The 23196-nt window shown below is 36.3% G+C and overlaps 1 non-coding gene across 1 annotated transcript; it reads left to right on the forward strand.

Moving 5' to 3' along the window:
* The first annotated feature begins 19038 nt into the window (after window positions 1-19038).
* Window positions 19039-19416, forward strand: LOC115063250. Its single transcript, XR_003843123.1, has one exon.
* The last annotated feature ends 3780 nt before the right edge of the window (window positions 19417-23196 follow it).

Genomic DNA, 23196 nt, shown 5'->3' on the forward strand with positions numbered 1-23196 from the left:
ATATGTGACAACAAAGAATTATTGAGTTCTTCTTATATCAGAAAGCAAAAACTTTTACATAAAGAAAACTCACAAAACATTTTAAAATATGGTCCATCACTCATGTGAATATGCCCTTAAAAAGTGAATAACAGTAGAAAAATACATTACGCCATGATTTACTATTGATGTAAAAGCCAATATTAAACGATACAATTACAAGTATAGCTATTTTAGTAATAACCTTACATGCATAAATAAAAGGTAATCTGTTAAGGTAAGGTTATTTATATATTTTTCATTGCCACATAAATTACATAATAAGAACAGAAAATAAGATTGTTGTCTATTAGACAAGCATGTAGGACAATAAAGCAAACCAATCAGTTACATGGTAACCAAATAAAATGAAGCAGAATCAAAATAATTATATCCAAATAAACCATAACCTACTTTAGGAAGACAACTGGTTAGTTTGTGTGGAAATATAAAGCAATGCATTCCATTCTTATAGGAAATATATGAGGATACCACGCTGACCTTTTAAATTAATTCTTACTGAATATAAACTGAAGCAATAACTTTTAATCAGCACAAAGATGTGGAAAATTAATGTAGAGAGACTGATAAGTACTGTCAGAGACTTTGATATTCATGTTAGAGTAATGAGGCCAACAGATATAACAGAACAGCCACGGGCAACTACTCTAATACCTATAGTTATTTATAATTATGCTTTGACAATACCACTCAGGCAAAATGAGGAAAGAGAGCTGATTCCTCTTTTATGCTCAGTATGGTAATCCTTTGAACTTGTGCTTTAAAAAGTATCAACGCAATCTTTCATCTCTTCCTAGACTTTGCCACAAGTTTTTCTTTGTACCTGTACCTTTCCTGCTTACATTTTATTCAGTCTTTCTGACCTCTGCCTATTTCCTAGAAAAATTATTTTAATAAGAGAACAAAAGTCAAAGGATATTATAATCATTCCCAAATGTATGGATGTCTTGATAATTGCCTAGTGCTCTATCTATTAGCAATAATCATGCTTTGGATCAACCTCACTGTTTATGATACTCCCACTGGACAAAGCTTACTTTAACTCTCTAGAACAATGGTTTTCAACCTGTGGCTCATGTCCCCTTTGAGGGTCAAAAGACATTTTCACTAGGGTTGCATATAAGATATTTGCAAATCAGAAATTTATCTTATGACCATAACAATAAGAAAATTACAGTTATATAGTAGTAACAAAAATAACATGAAGAAGTAAATTAAGGGTTGCAGCATTTGGAAGATTGAAAACTACTGTTCTAGACCACGTGGTGGCAATTGGCAGCTACTTCTTCAGCACCATGTCTGCCTATTCACTGCCATACTTTGTAGTGTGTCATTAAACAATCAATCAATCAAACAAACAAACAACAACAACAACAAACACACTAGGTCAAGCTATGTGCAGGGAACACTGGTCTTGCCTAGCCTCCATGGTGGCCTCCAAGTGGCCCTGTGGCCCCTGGTTCCCATGGCTGGATTGCTAGGCTGACCAAACCAGTTTTTCCCTGAAAACACCTAAAACCAGCCACTCTTCCTCAGGCTATCCACCTCCTTGGCTGGTCTACTGAACACCAACAGCCACTCTGGTCTTGCTCAACAGCTCCTCTAGCTCCATGAAAGGAAAACACTAGAGACTTAAATTTATACCACCTAGATTTACATCTGTAAATCTTCAACCTCAATATGCCCATGCAAAGAACACACAACTCAGTTAATATATTTACAAGCTGCACAACTAGATTGGGAAAATATATCACTACACTACTCTACTGCCCAGCTATGAAATCCACTACACTACTCTACTGTCCAGCTATGAAATCCCTAGTTACTTGTGGATCCTCCAGGCCATGTGGCTCTGCTCAATCTTCTACTTCTTCTTCTTCCATCTTCTTCTCCATCCTCCTTCTCATCTTTCTCTTCTTCCTCCTTCTCTCCCTTCTCTAAAACTTGCAGCCCTGCCTTTTCCTTCCACTGCCCAAACACAGGCTCTACCCTTTCTTTGCAATTAAGATTTCACCTGAAATCACCTGAATACATGTTTCTTCATCAGGGCACCGCTCTTGAGGAAGCAGAATTAGCATCAAAATACAAACAGCATTCCAGAACAATGCTTCCCACTATGATGACAATGGACTAAACTCTGAAACTGTAAGCAAGCCCCAGTTAAATGTTTTTGTTGTTGTTTTATTATTTTTTATAACAGTTCATCTTCACAGCAACAGAACACTAACTAAGACTGTCTTTGTTATTGATCATTGAACGTACAGCATGTCCTTACTTGGAAAATCACACAGCTATTCAAATGAAAACAATGGAACTAAGCAACTCAGAAACACAGCACTTACCTCTATGTAAGCAACCAAGTTCAATTATTCTCAGCAGTGTTTTCTTTGATGAATTACACTAAAATTTACTTAAGCATATACAAGGTGTGTTCCTGTAATAAATAGCTGTATATTGATATTCATTTTTAACATCTAGAAATACACATACACACATATGTGTGTGTAGATAGATAGACAGATAGATAGATAGATAGATAGATAGATAGATAGATAGATAGATAGATAGATAGGTAGATAGATAGATAGAGATAGATAGATAGAGATAGATAGATAGATAGATAGATAGATAGATAGATAGATAGATAGATAGATAGATAGATAGATAGATAGACCTGGTTTCCAGAGAAGAAATGAGAAACGTTAGGAAATTTCTAAATTTAAACAATTTGTTTTCAGCTATCTTTTTATTATCTTTTTTATTCATGAGTATCAGAGTAGGAATAGATGGAACTAGAGTAGAGAATATTCTAGCATAACATAAAACTGGAATTAATAGTTGTTTGTGACATATCTATGTGGTTGATTGAGCTAAACATGGCTTTTCTGCAAGAGCAACTGCATTAAACACTGAGCTGTTTCTCAAGCAGGTTTCCAATTTTTATTAATTTACAAGTTTATTTTTTGTAATTGTAAATAGAAAAATACTACCTGTCATTCAAAATTATATTGTATTCACATTTGTAAGCATTAACTTTTACTTGTTTTTGTAAGAGTTTAGTGACTGTTTACTGAAAAGCCTGCCTAAGGAGAAAAAACACACAAAGTTGACTGACCTCAGACAGGGAGCCTATAATAGACCAAAGTATGAATACCATGAAAGTCCAACGTGATGATCCAATGAGTTTTATTATTATTACTTGCCCACATTATCATAGGTGATGGTCTACCAAATAATAATAATAATAATAATAATAATAATAATAATAATAATAATAATAATAATAGAGAACTGGAGCCCTCTGCTTATCTTGAAAACAACTCAGCATGTTGGAGTATCCTTTACAAGTTCTTTAATTGGTCTAATCCTTTTCTAGGAAAGTCAGATAATTTAATTCTTCAAGGCTCATTGGTATGTCTGAGCATGATTACAAGCCACATTTATTGTTTGCTCTAGGGATTGAGGGACCTAGTGTATCTGGTCAGCTTCTGGGACTTCCTGAAGCTATTTTAAGTTATTTTCTTCCTGTTTAAGCAGCTTCCCTGTATGACCAAACTGAGAGGAAACTACTACACCACAGCAACTCAATTTGACTGTGAGTTTGTTCAGGCTACAACAACTTATTCATATACAGTATTCCAAACATCACATATACATTGAAGGCAGGATAATAAGAATAGAGTCATGAAAACAGACTTCTCCTAAATATTGCTATTAAAGTTTATCTACATGTGACTCTATACATAGTATTCAGCACCAATAGGAAGCCCCTTAGAAAATTTCCAAAATAAATCTCAGGAAATAGGAGGTTGGGGGGACCCTCCAGAATGCACCAGGGACCTGGGAGGTGAAAGACTCTCAGGACTCAAAGGGAGGAACCTTAGATGAAATGCCCGACAGTAGGGAGAGGGAACTTAATGAGCCCATATCCAGAAAAAAGACAGGTCATTAAGTGAGGGATGAGGTTGCCATCCCATAGTCACAACTCTAACCCATAATTGTTTCTGTCTGAAAGAATCACAGGGATGGAAATGGAGAGGTGCTTGAAGAAAAGAAGGTCCAGTGACAGGCCCAAAGTGGGACTCAAGGGGAGGTAAGGCAAGGCTTGATACTATTATTGAGGCTATGGAGTGCTCACAAAAAGTGACCTAGCATGACTACACTCCAAAAGACCCAAGAGCAGCTGAAAGAGTCAAATGCAGATATTTTCACCCAAACAATGGACAGAATCTGAACCCTGTTGTTGAATTAGGGAAGGCAGAAAGAACCTAAGGAAAAGGGTGATCCTGTAGGAGGACTAGCAGTCTCAATTAATCTGGACCCCTGAGATCTCTAAGACACTGAAGCACCAAGCAGACAGCATACACCAGCTGAGATAAGGTCCCCCAACACACATACAATAGATTATTGCCAGGTCTGGGTTCATTCAGAGGCACCTAACCCTCAAGAGACTGGAGGCCCCAGGGAGTTTAGAGGTCTGGTGGGGTGAGGGGTGGGGATATCCATATCCATGTGGAGACATGAGGGTGGGGAGGAGGTATGAGATATGGACCAGTCAGAGGGTATAGGGAGGGGAATAAAATATGGAGTATAAAAAACTAAATTAATTTTAAAAAAGAACGTGTTCTAAAATAATATGGCTATTGCCATCACTTGAAGTTGTCTTTCAGAACTTGAACATAAGACACAATAGCTGGACAATACATGTTTAAGATATAAGACATGGTGGAACTGAGATGAAACTGACATGACACCTCTCTGAGAACTGGTTATAACAGTTTCTGAGTAAGTTGTACTAGGTACCAATAGAGAAAAGCAATCTATATTCCTACCTAGCTGTAAAGCCTATGAATCACAAACTGATCATCTTAACAACACATCCCAAAGGTTCTTCAGTAGTGGCACCTATATCTTGGTGGTCACCTACAAATATCCCATTGAATTTATACCTAATAGGATGAAATTCATGCCTCGTGTTATCAACCAAGCTAACTACCCATGGCTAACTACACATAGAGTAGAACCTACTATTTCCATTTTCCTAAACCAGTATAATATCTAAATGCATTGTTAGTATTTATTCTTTGTGGTGGTTTAAATACACTTGGTTCAGGGATTGACACTACTTGGAGGTATGGCCTTGTTGGAGTAGGTGTGGCCTTGTGGGAAGAAGTATATCTCTCTGGGAGAAGGATTTTGACCCTCCTACTAACTGCCTGAAGACAGACTGCTCCTGTCTTCCTATGTGTGAAAATGTACAACTGTTAGCTCCTCCAGTGTCATGCTTGCCTAGACACAACCATACTTCCTGCCATGATGATAAAGGAATGAACCTCAGAACCTGTAAGCCAGCCCTAATTAAATGTTGTCTATTATAATAGTTACTTTGATCATGGTGTTTCTTCACATCTATGGAAACTCTAAGTCATTCTTATAGCAGCAGATAGTTTTTTTTTTTAAATGTTTTTTATTAGATGTTTTCTTTATTTGCATTTCAAATGCTATCCCGAAAGTTCCCCATACCCTCCCCCTGCCCCTGCTCCCCTACCCACCCACTCCCACTACTTGGCCCTGCCTGGCCTTCTCCTGTGCAGGGTCATATAAAGTTTGCAAGACCAAGGGGCCTCTCTTCCCAATGATGGCTGATTAGACCATCTTCTCCATATATCTTACCTTTCAGCAAAGAAGTTTCTTTCTGTAACATGAAAAATATTATAGAGATCCACAACTATTCCAAACACAGAGAATAAGTGACTCAGATAGGAAAGAAGCAACTCCTACTGGTACATTTGCAACACAATCCCTCCTTCTGAGGTTCAGGGAAAATCACATATGAGAGCATTGAAATACTGTTAAAGTGAGAGGCCCTGGATACCTACTGTTGAAGAGTATATGCTAGACTCGAGGGAATTTTCATTCCTGAAATCTCACTGATATTGTTGCCTGAATAAGATCAGCATAATGACAAGAGTTGACATGTTGATGCAACAATGGAAATTCTACATGGCTCACACATCCAAGCTTAAGCTCTTATACAGACTGTCTAAACCAAATGGTCATCCCTGGTCACATGTATTCATAGGCAACACTAACATTATATGAACTCAGTAGGTTGTATACATGTGTGCATATATATGTATGCATATATATATATATATATATATATATATATATAAATAATGAATTTGGGAGGAAGGGGGACACAGGTGAGAGTGATATAGATTTGGTGCTCATGTGTGAAATTATAAAGACATAACAATAAAAAATGTTTTTAAAAAATGAACAGTCTTAAAACCTCTTCTAGATCTATGGCAACAGTTTATATGTTATCAAAAATTTTTTTTTGAGTTTGGTAGGCATGTTTATTGTTTTAAGTGATAACATATTCTTCATTTCTTTTTAATATTTTGCCAATGATTTTATAGTTACCACAAATTTTTTAAACTTATTTTATTAGATATTTTCTTCATTTGCATTTCAAATGCTATCCCGAATGTCCCCTATACCCTCCACTAACACTGCTCCCCTGCCCACTGACTCCCACTTCTTGGCCCTGGCGTTCCCCAGTATGGGTCATATAAAGTTGGCAAAACCAAGGGCCATCTCTTCCCAACGATGGCTGACTAGGCCATCTTCTGCTAAATATGCAGCTAGAGACATGAGCTCTGGGGGTACTGATTAGATCATATTGATGTTTCACCTATAGGGTTGCAGACCCCTTCAGTTCCTTGGGTAATTTCTCTAGCTCCTCCATTGGGGTCTCTGTGTTCTATCCTATAGATGACTGTGGGCATCCACTTATATATTTGCAGGCATTGGCATAGCCTCACAGAGATACCTATATCAGTGTCCTTTCAGCAAGATCTTGCTGGCATATGCAATAGTGTCTGAGTTTGGTGGCTGATTATGGGATGAACCTCCGGGTGGGGCAGACTCTGGATGGTCTATCCTTTCATCTTAGCTCCAAACTGTCTCTGCCACTTCTTTCATGGGTATTTTATTCCCTATTTTAGGGAGGAATGTAGTATCCACGTGTTGGTCTTCCTTATTCTTGATTTTCTTGTGTTTTGGAGATTGTGTCTTGGATATTCTAGGTTTCTGGGCTAATATCCACTTATCAGTGAGTGCATATCAAGTGAGTTCTTTTGTGATTTGATTACCTCACTCAGGGTGATACCCTACAGATCCATCCATTTGCCTAGGACTTTTATAAATTCATTGTTTTTAATAGCTGATTAGTACTCCATTGTGTAAATGTACCACATTTTCTGTTTCCATTCCTCCGTTGAGGGACATCTGGGTTCTTTCCAGCTTCTGGCTATGATAAATAGGGCAGCTATGAACATAGTGGTGCATATGTCCTTATTACCAGTTGGAACATCTTCTGGGTATATACCTAGGAGAGGTATTGCTGGATCTTCCAGTAGTACTATGTCCAATTTTCTGAGGAACCACCAGACTGATTATCAAAGTGGTTTTACAAGCTTGCAGTCCCACCAACAATGGAGGAGTATTCCTATTTCTCCACATCCTTGCCAGCATCTGCTGTCACCTGNATTATTGATCTTAGCCCTTCTGACTGGTGTGAGGTGAAATCTCAGGGTTGTTTTGATGTGGATTTCCCTGATGATTAAGGATGTTGAACATTTTTTCAAGTGCTTCTCAGCCATTCTGTACTCCTCAGTTGAGAATTCTTTGTTTAGCTCTGTACCCCATTTTACTGGGGTTATTTGAATTTTTTGAGTTCAGCTTCTTGAGCACTTTGTATACATTGGATATTAGCCCCCTATCAGATTTAGGATTGGTAAAAATTATTTCCCAATCTGTTGGAGGCCTCTTTGTATTATTGACAGTATCTTTTGCCTTACAGAAGCTTTGCAATTTTATGAGGTCCCATTTGTTGATTCTTGATCTTACAGCATAGGCCATTGCTATTCTGNTNAGGAAATTTTCCCCTGTGCCCATATCTTCAAGGCTTTTCCTCACTTTCTCCTCTATATATTTCAGTGTGTCTGGTTTTATGTGGAGGTCTTTGATCTACTTAGAACTGAGCTTTGTACAAGGAGATAAGAATGGATCAATTAATATTCTTCTGCATGATAAGAGCCAGTTGTGCCAGCACCATTTGTTGAAAATGCTGTCTTTTTTCCACTGGATGGTTTTAGCTCCTTTGTCAAAGATCAGGTAACCATAGGTGTGTGGGTTCATTTCTGAGTCTTCAATTCTGTTCCATTGATCTACCTGTCTATCACTGTACCAGTACCATGCAGTTTTTATCACAATTGATCTGTAATAGTAGTACAGCTTGAGGTCAGGCATGGTGATTCCCCCAGAGGTTCTTTTATTGTTGAGAAGAGATTTGCTATCCTAGGTTTTTTGTTATTCCAGATGAATTTACAAATTGCCCTTTCTAACTCAGTGAAGAATTGGGTTGGAATTTTGATGGGAATTGCATTGAATATGTAGATTGCTTTCAGCAGGATAGCCAATTTTACTATATTAATCCTGCCAATCCATGAGCATGGTAGATCTTTCCACTTTTTGAGATCTTCTTCAATTTCTTTCTTCAGAGACTTGAAGTTATTGTCATACAGATCTTTCACCTCCTTAGTTAAAATCATACCAAGGTATTTCATATTATTTGTGACTATTGTGAAGGGTGTTGTTTCCCTAATTTCTTTCTCCTCCTATTCATCCTTTGTGTAGAGAAAGGCCATTGATTTGTTCGAGTTAATTATATATCGAGCTACAGCACACAAACAGAATACATCTTTTTGTCTCCATTTTCATAATTCTTTTCAGTAGAAAGATAGCAAAAATGGCATATTATTTTACCTCTGGACAACATATATCCAGCACTCAACAGTGCTAACATAAGAACCAAATCTCTGTGACAGAAGAGCTGCAAAATTTTTTCCTCAAAATATTAATTGGATTCTCATATGCTCTCAACTGTTTTGAATTCTAAGTTCCCATTACTACAAAAGTTTAGTTGTATGGTAGAGTACTCATAATACATGTGTGCAATATTTATATCAAATGATACCAATTCAAAGTTGTATACAGAAAAAGAAAGAGCTAGAAACTAAGAGTCATAGGTAGGGAATCTGTGAGGAAGCACTAGGACCTATATGGCAGTGTGTGAGCTTAAAAGATTTGAAGAATAGTAATATGTATGTGTCTGTGTTCAGTTGCAGAGGAATAGGAAAAAAATAGAAAAGAACTCAAGCAAATTACTATTAAAATGCTGAATAATATCCCATTTAAGCTTGTGAGAAAAAAGTTGATTAAATCAGTATTCAATTCACCATCTTTGGAACATATTTGAAATAGGGTTTCTCACTGAGACCTAAAACTTTTGAATTAGATTAAACTGGCTGAGAAGCCAATGTCATCATGCCTGGCTCTCTTATATTGGTGATGGGCATCATTCATGTCCTCATTTTTCTATGAAAAAAGGCTTTACTGAATGAGCACTTTTCCCAAGACTTGGAACAATATTTTTCTAATATTTTGGGGATACGTATGGTGTGTGTGTGTGTGTGTGTGTGTGTGTGTGTGTGTGTGTGTGTGTTCAAACATTGATGTCCTGAGCATATGAAACAAAACTATTTTTATACTGATGCTTTCCCTTACCTCACACATACAGAGTGCTCACATACAGAGTGCTACCCCAATAATGAAATTTTTGCCAATGTTCCTCTGTAATCTTTTACTTATATGATCCTGTATGTATCACATATGGAAAACCCACTATGACTCATTGTCCTTATCTTTAAAGTGAAACAATCAAAATGGTTCCCATATGGGACTTTGTTTAAGAATATGATATAATATAAACATTGGATATTTTCTTATAATTGTGTGATAAATTATACACACACAGTACACCAAGGTACACACACGCATATATGCACACATCATACAAGCATGTCTCCTGCAAATTAGTAAACAAAGCTCAGTTTCTAGGCTTCAGAAAACCACTCATTCAGTGAAATATTTGCCATACAAGCATAAGGATTTTATGGCCTCAGCATCCAGGTAAGAAAGCCAGGCATGATGCTATTTTCATCCAGTTTAACCTAATTACAAGGTTTCAGGTCCCAATAAAAAAATCCCTATATCATATAACATACACACAGTCTTTTGTGTAGCTGAGCTTAAAATACTTTACCACAGATGTGGCAGAAATAACTTTTTTAATTTTTATTTTTATGTTTGTGTGTGTGTGTGTGTGTGTGTGTGTGTGTGTAGATATATATGCATTCCTTGTGTGTACACAATTGACCAATGAACAACCACAAGTTTGGTTCTTCCTCAAGTACCATACACATTGTTAATTAGACAAAATCTTTCAATAGAACTTGGCACTTGCTAATTAGAACTCACTTTGTAGACCAGGCTGGCCTCGAACTCAGAAATCTGCCTGCCTCTGCCTCCCAAGTACTGGGATTAAAGGCGTGCACCACCACCAGGCTGGGTTGTTTGGTTTTTGAGTGATTAACTTCTTGAGTTCTTTACATATTTTGAACATTAGCCCTCTACCAGATGTGGGGTTAGTGAAGATTTTTTTTTCCCAGTCTGTAAATAGTTGATGAACAGAAGCAGCTGACTCCTGTTACTGAATTAGGGAAGGCTGAAAGAAGCTGAGGAGAAGGGCGAACTTGTAGGAGGACCAGCAGTCTCAATTAATCTAGCCCCTTGAGATCTCTCAAACATTGGACCACCAAACAGGCAGCATACACCAGCTGATATGAGGCCCTCAACACAAATACATTAGAGGACTGCTGGGTCTGTGTGCATTCAGAGATGATGCATTTAACTCTCAAGACACTGGAGAGTTTAGTGGTCAGGTAGGGTGGGGGCGTGGGGATATCCACATGGAGACCAGGTAAGTGGGGAGGAGGTATGGGATGTGAAACAGTTGGAGGGTGGATGGGGAAATAAATATGGAGTATAAAAAAATAAAATTACCCGGGTGTGGTGGTGCACGCCTTTAATCCCAGCACTTGGGAGGCAGAGGCAGGTGGATTTCTGAGTTTGAGGACAGCCTGGTCTACAGAGTGAGTTCCAGGACAGCCAGGACTACAAAGAGAAACCCTGTCTCTAAAAACCAAAAAAATAATTAATTAATTAATTAATTCATTCATAATGGAAATAAAGAGAAAGTGTTCCCATTATAGGTGTTTCATGACTTTAGGTCTGACCAAGTGAAGCATGAAAAGAGGGAAATCTACATAAGATTGAAATATTAAGAAATAAGTTTTCCATATATCTATTTTTAAAATATGTTTGCTCAACCAGATGACATGCGGGGTAGACAATAAAAATGTGTATATTCTTTTGATCACAAAGCCAGGTTTTTGCTAAAATATTCAACTATCCTGCAATTTGTCTAATCTATGCAATCATAACACTATTAGAGGCAAAACTGCCCATCAAATATATTTCTGCACTAGGGAAATGGTTGCATCTTCAAAGTACAAGTAGTACAAGCATGAGGACCAGGATTCAGATAATGAGAACCCAAGTACAAGCTCCTAGGCGTGAAGGTGTGAATCTCTGTTCCCAGAACTACAGGGAGGGGCAGAAAGAGGAGGCTTCCCTGTGTTCTCTGATGAGCCATTCTAGACAAAATTTCAAGATTCTGTCTTAAAATAGGAAGCTGGAAATGCCATTGAAGGAAAACATTTTAATATCCACTTCTGGTCTGTAGTCATCTCCACAGGCAAGCACAGATGTGTGTGTGTGTGTGTGTGTGTGTGTGTGTGTGTGTGTGTATGAGCCAGGAGGGGAAGCAGTGTTTGTGATATTAACAAATAAAAGCAAAAACACAGCAAAACAACAAAACAAAACAAACAAAAATCCATGGTCTTATCCTTAGACTTTTTCAGTTTTTCTCTGTGGACTAATTTTTAGTATGTTTTGTTTAATTTGTGTGCATGGGTGAATGTGTTTGTGTGTGTGTGTGCATGTGCATGAACACAGCACAAAATTGGATATACATGTGTTACCATGTGTGACTTTAAAGGGAACAATCTGTGGAAGTTGTATATTTCCTTCCACCATGTGGGTCATTGGAGTCAAACTCAAGCTGTCAAGCTTTATTCACTGAGCCATTTAATTGGTCCTTCTTTTGCCTTTATAAAATGTCATTGTTATGTTTGTTCTGCTTTGATGATCTATCGTCCATCAATGTAAACATTTCCATGACCTTAAATATAAGAATTGATATGGTGGATGTTCCAGAGCCTGTACTGTTTAATCAATAAAATTAAACAAAACATTATATTCATGTTGCAGAAAACAGAATTTGCAAGATACTCATCCTAATTCTAGACAGCAAGTTTTAGTGGAGGCCTGGATAAAATGGCCTGGACAAAAGAAACTTTGCTTTCTTCCTGCTTGTCCTCACTCTCGCTGGCAAGTTAATCTATCTTGTTGCTGCAGCACTCTTTCATGTTGCTAGAGTCTACAACTTTAAAACTCAATTGTAAAGCAAAGGCTAGCAGCTCTCCAGTAATCTTTCAAGTCTCTATTGCCAGATTGGAACTACTGAGACTTCTGAGTGCACTGTGCAACTACTGATTTCACAGCCTTTCCAGAATTAGACAGCCATTATAAAGTAATATGACTGTATCCTGTAAACCATTCTAGTAAATCCATTTTACACACACACACACACACACACACACACACACACACACACACAAAATCATTTTGTTCATTTAAGAACCCTAATGCATGCTGGGCAGTGATGGCACACGCCTTTAATCCCAGCACTTGGGAAGCAGAGGCAGGCAGATTTCTGAGTTCAGGTCCAGCCTGGTCTACAAAGTGAGTTCCAGGACAGCCAAGGCAACACAGAGAGACCCTGCCTCAACAAACAAAACAAAACAAAATAAAACAAAAAAGAACCCTAATGCATTTACACATACACATCCATCTGCACGCATACAAGCATCTACTCATACACATAAAAATTAATTGCGTTCCAATTACTATTTATTTATAAAAATCAGAAAATTACTAAAACTTAAGCAACGTGGTTGTTGAGTCTAGCCAAAGCTTAGATACTAAATTTACTAAGAAGATGTAGTTCATTACCCATCAAGTATCTTTGATTGTTTTATGTCCCATTTTGAATGGTTTTGTCGTTATTTTATGATCTGGAGAGTCTATACAATTGAATATTTTAGGTCTCTCAGGAAAAATGGAACACAAATCATTATTTTTAAAAGCTACAATTTAAAAGTCATTCTTAGCTTTATGAGAATGAATACTCTATATTTAGTTATGCAACCCTACTGATGCTTTCAGGTCTCTTCCACACACATGAGAAATGAAATCTCTCCTGATGTCAACCTACAATCATTTTCTAAGATGATACTAAATGAATATTACAAAAAGATTTTATGAAATTTGTAAAGTATAAGATATATATTAATAAGACTAATCAGTGGAGACTAAAATAATGACTATGATACAAAGAGGATAAATTATTGGCCAAGGATATAAGACACACATATGCTTATATTCGCTTCCAATTATTTGAAAGGTTTGTCATTGCTGTTTGCTCTTGATTACAGCAGAGGAAACTGAGGAATGAAATGGCCAATCAATTTGTTCATATTTAATACCAGTAAGCATTGATTTGATATTTGAACCTAGATCAATTTAGCTATAAAAATTTCGTATTTGACTATCATATAATAACGATTATTCAAAGTGATATGAGGGAAAAAGAAATTATATATGCTAGGTGACAGAAAATGGTATGATAGATGGATTAGTATTATACTGGAAGTATGTCTATGTGGCCCACATGCAAAGATCTATTTTAGGTGCTTTGAGGTAATATACTTATTTACTAGCTCATTATTTGTAGTTCTATGTCCACATGCTATTACAGTTTACCGGAGATAAAGAAACTGAGGGTTAAGCAGAGTTAACTACTTCAGTGCCCCATCACTAGATAATATCAGAACTAATGCTTGAACTATGGTTGACAAAAACCCTCCAGTTCTTTCTACTTATTTTAATGATTCCCAGGATGGTGCTTTGCAGAAGATGGGCACTTAAATATTTATTGAATGAGTGAGTGCCCTAAAAGATATTTAGAATCTTGACAAGCAGAAATATATTCTGAAAATATTTCTATGTGAAGGAAAAAGGGATGATCAAAAGCAGAGAAATAAGGTTTTGTGCAGGTTTTGGTTTGACAGCAAACCTTTCATTTTAGCTTAAGTATAGAACAGAAGTAGAATGTCATGAAAAAATGAAGTTGGCATGATGCCTAGTTAAAAAAAAAACTGATTAGAATAGTAGGTAGGAATTTTACACAATATAACGTATTCTTATAAAGAAAATGTAGAGATGTTGAAGGGGTGGTATTCAATGGACAATGATATGACTATAGCTACTTTAATGTAATTAATGCTTCCCTGGCATCGATGACTGAGCAGGACATGATAAAAGGAAGTTCATTTTGAATCAGTTCAGGAATGTAGGTCTTGAAGGAGTAATGGAATATGCAGCTATTGGGATTGCAGCAAGTATAACAGAACTTGCAATACGTAAATCCGTAATAGTTGGTATCTTACTATTAAGAATGATGTCACAAAATAGGCATTTCAGATCTCAAATATGAGAATAGAATAAAAAGAATAGGTCTATTAATAACACTTGAAAATTCTCTAGTTCTAGACAGTAGGCAAAATAAATGATGATAACCTTAAAACCTATTTGCAGTTTATGAAATATTTACTGAATGACAAATACTACTAAACTAGTTCATAGAATTATTTCATTTCCCAAAATAACTGTATGTGACTGCATATAACTTATCCTTAATAAACATGTGAGGAGAATTTAGCTTACAAAATTAAATAACTCATCATATTTTCAATAGATAAACTGTGGGATACCCAAGAGTTATATGGGTTGACTGACATGTTAATGTTTCTCACACAGACAAGTGCAGTTTGGGATATGTACCACAGAGGAAATGTAGTTGAATTTCAAATTTTTATGTCTAGGAGAAACAAGTGATTCAAGAACATTCTTTTTTTCACACACAAACAACTTTGTGCATGTGTATAGATATGCATGTTCGTGTATGAATGAGTACAAGTATTCACAGGTGTGTGTGTGTGTGTGTGTGTGTGTGTGTGTGTATGTGTGTGCATGTACCAGTATTCATGTGAAAGACAAAGGACAACCAGGCTCCTTAGGTATTATCTGATACCTTTTAAATTTATTTTTTATGCATGTATATACATGTGAATCTGTACGAGTGTATATGTACCACATGTATGCAGAAACCTGCAAAAGGCAAAAAGCGTCATCTTCCCTGGAAATGGTGTTCGGGGCAGTTGTAGGGCACTATGTGGGTGCTGGTATCTGAACACAGTATCTCTGTTAGAGCTGTAAGTACTCTTTTTTTTAATGTTCTTTATTATTATTATCATCATTATTATTATTACTAGATATTTTCTTTATTTACATTTCAAATGCTATCCCAAAATGCTACCCCACCCCATGCCCTTCGCCTAACCTCTGAGCCATCTCTCCTTTCCCAGGCAACCTTTGTGGAAGATAACTGTCTCTTGCTATTGTGAAACTCACCAGGTAGGCTAGCCTTGCTCACCAGTATACCCCAGAGATCCAGTTGTCTCTGTCCAGAGCACCTGGATCACTTATACCACTATGCCTGGCTCTTTGTATGTTTCTGGGGCTCAAATTCAGTCCCCCTGCTGTGATGGCAATCAATTTACCTACTGAACTACCTCTCCAGTACAATTTTACAGAGTTTTCTTAACATATTGTTGTTTCTCTGGAAATGTAGCTAACACAGTGGTAGCGTGATTGACTTGCACATAAAAGGCGTGGTTCAGTGCTCAGCATCAAACAACAAAACACTATAGCTGAAGTCACAGAAAAGGACAAGATAGCAGGCAATGAACATAGATAATAAAGAGAAAATTTTCTCAGACAAACCATTGCTTATACTTTCGGGTTGTACTTTGAAGTTTATGATAGGATTTTCAAGTATTTGGGGCTATGGTCTAGTATAATTCTAATATTTAAAATTTAAAAAATGTGAATAATGTGATGTTACAACTAGATGGAAACATTCTACAGTACAAAAGTTACTATAGATGTGGAAATGATGAATGGGAACCTATTCTATCATTCCTGTTTTAATACATTTTAAATAATTGTTTTGAGTTGTTTTGAGTTTTACCATAATCACATTATTTCCATTTCTCATTTCCCTCTCCAAGCCTTCCCATGTTCTGCCTTGCACACACACACCACCACCACCACCATCACCACTACCAACAACAACAACAATATCAAGAACAATATTTAGATATTTTTAAAAATGTTATTAAACAAGAATTATTATTTTTAGGGTTTTGTATACTGAAGATACATTCTATTTTGGGAGAACTCATTCATTGTTGTTCTTCTCAATAGAATGAGGATAAACCCACTTAGGCAGAAATTTATCATCAAAGTCATTAAAAGGGCAGTTGCTGCCTAAGGACAAGCAGTACATACACAGATCTTCAAATACTCTACGTAGATAAAGAGAAAAATAAGTGAAGCATAGAACTTAGGTTCTTTGATATACAATGTCAGTCAAAAACGGTGCAGTTGCTGTGGAACAAAGACTTTGAAACCCTTATATTGCTTTTGGGAATTTTCTTCCCTTTGTCAGTTAAAGTTTAAATAATCATACTATTTCAAAACAATTGTTATAAATTTTGTCAGTAGATGGCAGTATGATTCTTCTAATAAAGGGAGAATGACAGCTTGACATGTACAAGCAAGATTAAAAATAAATTAATGACAAAGCAATTACTGAAAGAGAAATAACACAAAGAACTCCACTTTCTCCTGTTAGCCAGTCGAAGCAAACTTTTGTACATTTGGACCTGCTTAATTTGCTTTTATGACTTTATAAGCTGGTTGTAGAAGTGAGCCTTCTCTATTTTTAAAGAACTTTTTTCCCTTTGAAAAGATTTTTAAAATATCTTTTCTGCAGTATCAAACAGACAATACATACCTTGACAATTACTTAGTAAACATATGCAAAAATGTGAAATCTAGAAGATGTGAGTGTGTGTGTGTGTGGGGGGGGATTTTTCAGAAAGAAAAATAACATGTATAGCTGAGATGTCTGTTATTTATTAAGTTTAATAATTTTTAAAGTAAGTTTTAATATAAATCACATGCAAGCAAGGAAATTATTTGGAATTTTAGGTGACATTAAGAATCATCAAATGGTTTTTATTTATAAATTTATTTATGCATTTATTTCACTGGAAAAAATACTTTTTCCTCCGAGAAAACATTAACTAGAAACCAAAAGTATAAGATACATAAAATCAGAGCTGTTGAAAATACAGAGTAGTTGGGGTTTGAGGAGTGGGAACTGGGCATCTGGGGTACAGAAGCAGAAAAGATTTGTGTTCATTTTCTGCATATACTTTGCAAAGATTTGTTGAAAGAAGTATGGAAATGTCTAAAGTGCTGTACTGTGTTTACTTTAAAACTGTCAACCTTAGGGCTAGAGCTTATTTGATAAAGTCCCTGCCATACAAGCATAAGGATCTAGATCTAATTTCTGAACCCTGACATTTCTACAAAAAGCCAGGTGTGTTTGAACACTTCCTGTAACCCTATAGCTAGCAGGCAGTACTAGGCCAATTACCAGAGCAGTGCAAGCAATCAGCTCAATGAGAGTCAGAGACACTGTTCCGAAAGATGAAGAGGAAAGCCACAGTGGAAGACACCTGGCATCAAGCTCTATTTTACACATGTGTGCAGGTGCGCGCGCATGTGCACACGCGTGTACACACACACACACACTTTTCTAATTAAGTTAATAGAAAAACTATGTAAGCCCTACTGAAAGTGATTTCTGCAATCCCTGTATAATCTTCCTCAGCCAAGGTTCCATATGACTTCCATTATAAAACTGTCTTCTTTAATACTAGATACATTTCTTGATAGAATAAAAGTGTATTAACACCATTCTTAATAGGATTATTAAGGTTTCTTAATTTTATATGTTACTGATGTAAAATTTCAATTATTAAAAAATCAAAATTTACAATGGATAACATAGAAATACTAGGATATACAGAACTTTTCAAATAATTTGAGCTAATATTTCTCCTAAAATAATAACAAATATGATATGGAAAAGAATATTGAATTGAAATATAAGAAAAAATGCCAGAGGCAGAACACAAGAGGAAAGAACAAGGACTTTTGACTCCCATTGATTTGGTTCAACAAAATTAACTGTGTTGACCATGGAGGAGTTACTAATGAAGTCTCAGCTAAATGAATGGCAAAATACAGAAATAGTCCTTAGTGCACTGGGTTGTCTGAAGGATTATATTGCAAAATGTATACACACACACTGGAGAAAGACAATCTCTGCAACAAATGGTGCTAGGCAAACTGGATATCTCCATGTAGAAGAATGAAACTAGATCCCCATTTCAAATCCTGTACAAAAATCTATTTAAAATAGATCAAAGACCTTGATGTAAAACCTAATACTTAAACCCTAAAACTGTCACAGGACATTATAAGAAAAACACTTCAAAATATACTCATAGGTGAGGATGGTCTGAAAAGGATTCCAATAGTTCAGTAAATAACAGCTGTAACAACTGCCAGATGGGACTGCATGAAATTAAAAATATTCTGCACAGCATAGAACAGAGTAAAAGATATGCAAAAGAATAGGAGGAAAATCTTTGCAGACTTCATATATAAAGGATTGTTATAGAATATATAAAGAGCTAAATACAAAAAGCATACAAAAATTAACCGCCCCAAATAATTCGATCACCCTGTGAAGAACTGAAAAGATCAGACAGTTCTCAAAAGGTGAGGTGCAAATGGCCGAGACTCATGTGAAAATAAGTGTTAATATCCTTAGCCATGAGGGAAAGGCACATTAGTGCTACACATTTCATCAAGAAGGACAGTGTCTAGAGTAATGGTTGTATTTATCCATGGAAAGCATACGTGGGTCAATAAGAGATTAGGTTTGCAAGTATATGAGCACCCTTCCCCCTTCCCCCTTGTTCCTCTTTGATGGAGACATGATATCTGACCCTAGAGTTAAGCCTGGCAGCTGGAAATGAAAAGCTCTGAAGGCCCCTTCTTAGTGAGCTGTGCAAAAAGAACCTTTAATCAAAGGTAGTGTCAGAGGTCCCATGGTCCCAGACTCAGACCTCATCCTCTTTTCTTTCCACCCTACTCCCAGTACTCAAAAGTGAGGGATTGATCAGATAGAAGAGACTGAGTATATCCTGGCCAGTGGTTATGGAGGTGATTCTGATCTGAAATTTAAAAAAAACAAAAAATCAAACAACAAAAAATACAAAAGTACAATTATATTCCACCTTACCCAGATCATTTTCTTGATATTCAGGATAAACAATAATAATAAATAACAATCAACAGTCATTCTGTGGAGGATATGGACAAAGTAACCACTTATATTCCTGGTGGAAAAGAAATTTAGTGGAGCCACTAAATACATCAGTATGGAGATAATCCAGAAAACATTTAACAAAAAAAGAACTACTTCCTATACCATTTCTGGTCACATCAGCATACTAAAGAGATACCTACACATTGTTGTTATACAATCATAACAGGCAAGAATTGGCAGATGGATAAAGGATATTCATACATATGAAAATACATTTTAAAACTCCTAAGAATTTTTTAGCTTAGGGCTTTAAATTTCCCTGTGCAATCTAGGATCTCTTTGCTATAATTATGAAAGTTAAATATGAGAAAAAGCTGGCAATGTTGGAAATCTCTGTTACTTCTTAGATACGGTAATGATAACTCATCTGGCAGTAACTCATCTGCATTGGCTTATAATTGCATTTTACAGGTCTGGCACGATGGCTCAATGGATAAAGGTGTTTGACCTCAAATTAAGTTACAGGAGTTTTATCACCAGGATCCACAGAGAGGTGGAAGGGGAGAAGTAACTCTATAATGCTATACTCTGACCTTCACATGTGCAACTTACTATACTTCCCCACTTATAAGATGCTATAGACAGAGAAACATATGTTTTAAAAATACAATTTTCATTGTTGTTGTTGACATGAAACCAAAGTACAGGAGCAGAGAGGGGCCAGGTAGCTTTCACTTCTCCCTTGCTGTAAGACTGTAGTTAAGAAACAGCTGTGATCTAACTGTGGCCAGAACTCCTGTTGTTCCTTTCTCCAAATCAGAGATCTCAACAGTGACAGTAGCACTACCTCCCCCACCCCGAACCCTGCCCCTGGATTCTTTGTAAGGGTGAGAATGGCTCTGGGTTGGTTCATCACAATTTCTAATAAGTTTCTTAATTCTTTCTCATATGCTATAAATAGATCCTCCATTAAATTCTCTTCAAATGCTCTGAAAAAAAGCTGTTTTCTTCAGTGAGCATAATTAAGGAGTAGCTGTCTCTTATTCCATTCTCATACACATACCCTCTTCCTTCCATCGTTTAACAGCTATTTAACAGTTCCGATATATACAGAAAAAAAAAATAGCATTAGATTTTTATGAAGACTTAAAATTATCCAAGTAAAATGATTTTTTTTTTTTTTTTTTTTTTTTTTTTTTTTTTTTTTTTTTTTTTCGAGACAGGGTTTCTCTGCATAGCCCTGGCTGTCCTGGAACTCACTTGGTAGACCAGGCTGGCCTCGAACTCAGAAATCCGCCTGCCTCCAAGTAAAATGATTTTAATCGTAGTAACTGTAATTCCAGCAACAGGGACAGAGATCATTACCCACAAGACACAGTTGTAACCTTAGGCTAAAGCAGCAAGGCTAGTGTGATTTCACTCACCCCCAGGATACCAAATCACTTGGAAAGTGTTGGAACCATGGTATAACCATTTTTAATTGTTACTGTAACAGAGGAGATTCAGCAGTTTCCAGGAAATCCAGCTGAACTCCAGAGGAGAGGCAACTTGGGTCTGACCTCTCATCCCTTCTTCATTAGGCATCTTACATTACCAAAGTTATTTGAGAGAAAGAATAAGAAATGACAAAGACAATTTTCTAGGATCACATTTCTAAGGCATGGAAAATTCACTAATGTTTTCAGATATTTTTATGTAAGTAAGTGATCAAGTCATGGTGCAATGTCAGTTAAATACATTTGAAGCTTGATTTTCCTAGAAATTTTATTATCAAATTTAAGGGAATGTTATAGTGGATAAAGAATGCACACCAAAGGTCCTTGTAGTCAAAGTTTTGCAACCTGGATTGGGCTCTTGAAAGGTGCTGTGTATGCTTTAGAGGTATGAGTAGATGATACAGTGTGTAGTACTTATAGGCTCAGTGACTCTAGAGGTTGTAGTATATTGATATCCACCCAAATGAAGCCATTCTGGGATCAATAGTTAGATGTTGAGAGTGGATGATAATAAATGTAAAGAGGCAGTATCTCAATGGGTCTTGTGGGCACACATCTTTAATCCCAGTACTTGGGAGAAGACAAAGGAGGTACATCTCTTTGAGTTTAAATCCAGTCCAGACTACATAGTAAGTATTATAAAACCATACAGGCCCTATCACTTCCCATCCCCAAATAAAACTCAAATCTGATTGAAATTCGTCAGATCATTCACTGACTTCTGCTCTAAATGATGCTATAGGATTCCAATCTATTCTGCTTTGCTTCATTTTTGATCAGAGTGTTTACTTTGGAATGTACTTGTGTTAAAGTACACTACCTTATCAAAGGCATAAAACAATTTATCAATTCAGTTATGGGTAGGAATCTTCAAAACTGTGAGACAATTATTAATAAACCTATGTTTACTAGTTAAGTACATAATATATTATGTTGATGGAAGGCCATCTGATACATGAACTTAGTGTTAACTTTGGGTCCTAATTATCCTGGTCCACTACTCATGGGATATCTTCTGATTACTTGCCATTACAAATTAGTAAGAAACTCACAATCCCGTTAGCTATAAGTATTTTCTCGATCTTGAAATTCTCCTCTCAGTTATGATAGAATCTGACTATTCAGGGATAAGTGTAGTCAATGTGAGTAGTAATGTATTACATTAATAACATGCCTTTGTTTTAAAGGGAAGTACTTCAATGAAATCAGTAAGGACTCTTATTTTCAAAGCAGATTTATTGTTAGTATTCAAAACATGGAAACAATACATGTCTATAAATTGTTGATGAGTAATTCTACTACTGTATTATATCAACACACTAAAATTTTACTCCAAAAAGAAAAGAAGATCTTATTTATATTTTCAACAAAATGGTATCTTGTAATATTATCCTTATTGAAAGAAGGCAGACAAAATAGGCACATATAGGTTATGATTACCTTTATATGGAATCCTACAAAATTTATGATAATATGTAAGGACATAAATTAGAATAATGTTTATTATGCAGATGAGAGCTTAGCAAAGAAGAAGTATTAGACAATAAAACAGGACATTAGAAAAAAAAACTTTAAGGGTTGAGGATAAGCTTATTACCTTAAATGTGATAACAGTATTCAGAGTAGAGACATAACCTTAGACTGACACAGTCCCTCAACCCTGCTTACTTTTGCACAGTAGTTCATTGGCTTCAGTGGCAATTACTGTGTGTGTGTGTGTGTGTGTGTGTGTGTGTGTGTGTGTGTGTGTGTGTGTGTTGAGACAATGTGGATTACTAGGAACGAAACCCAGGTCCTATTCAAGTGCAGCAACTGCTCTTAACTTCTCTGCTACCTCTGTCTGTAACCCTAAGACTTAAGGTTTTAAACAACAGAATCATGCTGCTTATTTTAACCTTCATAAATATGAGCACTAGAAAAGAAGACAAGAACCATATGAGTTATTGCTCTCCATTTAGTTTCTAAACCACTTGCACACCTATTCTATTTTGGTTTTCTGTGATCATGACCTCTTGATAGAATAGGCAGAAAGCTACTTTCAACAAAGTATTAGAGAATGTAGTAAGCGTCATTTGGGAAAATGGCCTACAATCATGCTGTTCCCAGCATCATTGGAGATTATTATGCAATCTATCACCTCATCATGGTCAACTCAGATCTCATAGAAGATCCTGACATGCAGGTCATAGGTTT

This window comes from Mus pahari, chromosome X (genome assembly GCF_900095145.1).
Source record: "Mus pahari chromosome X, PAHARI_EIJ_v1.1, whole genome shotgun sequence".
In the NCBI taxonomy this organism is placed as follows: Eukaryota; Metazoa; Chordata; class Mammalia; order Rodentia; family Muridae; genus Mus; species Mus pahari.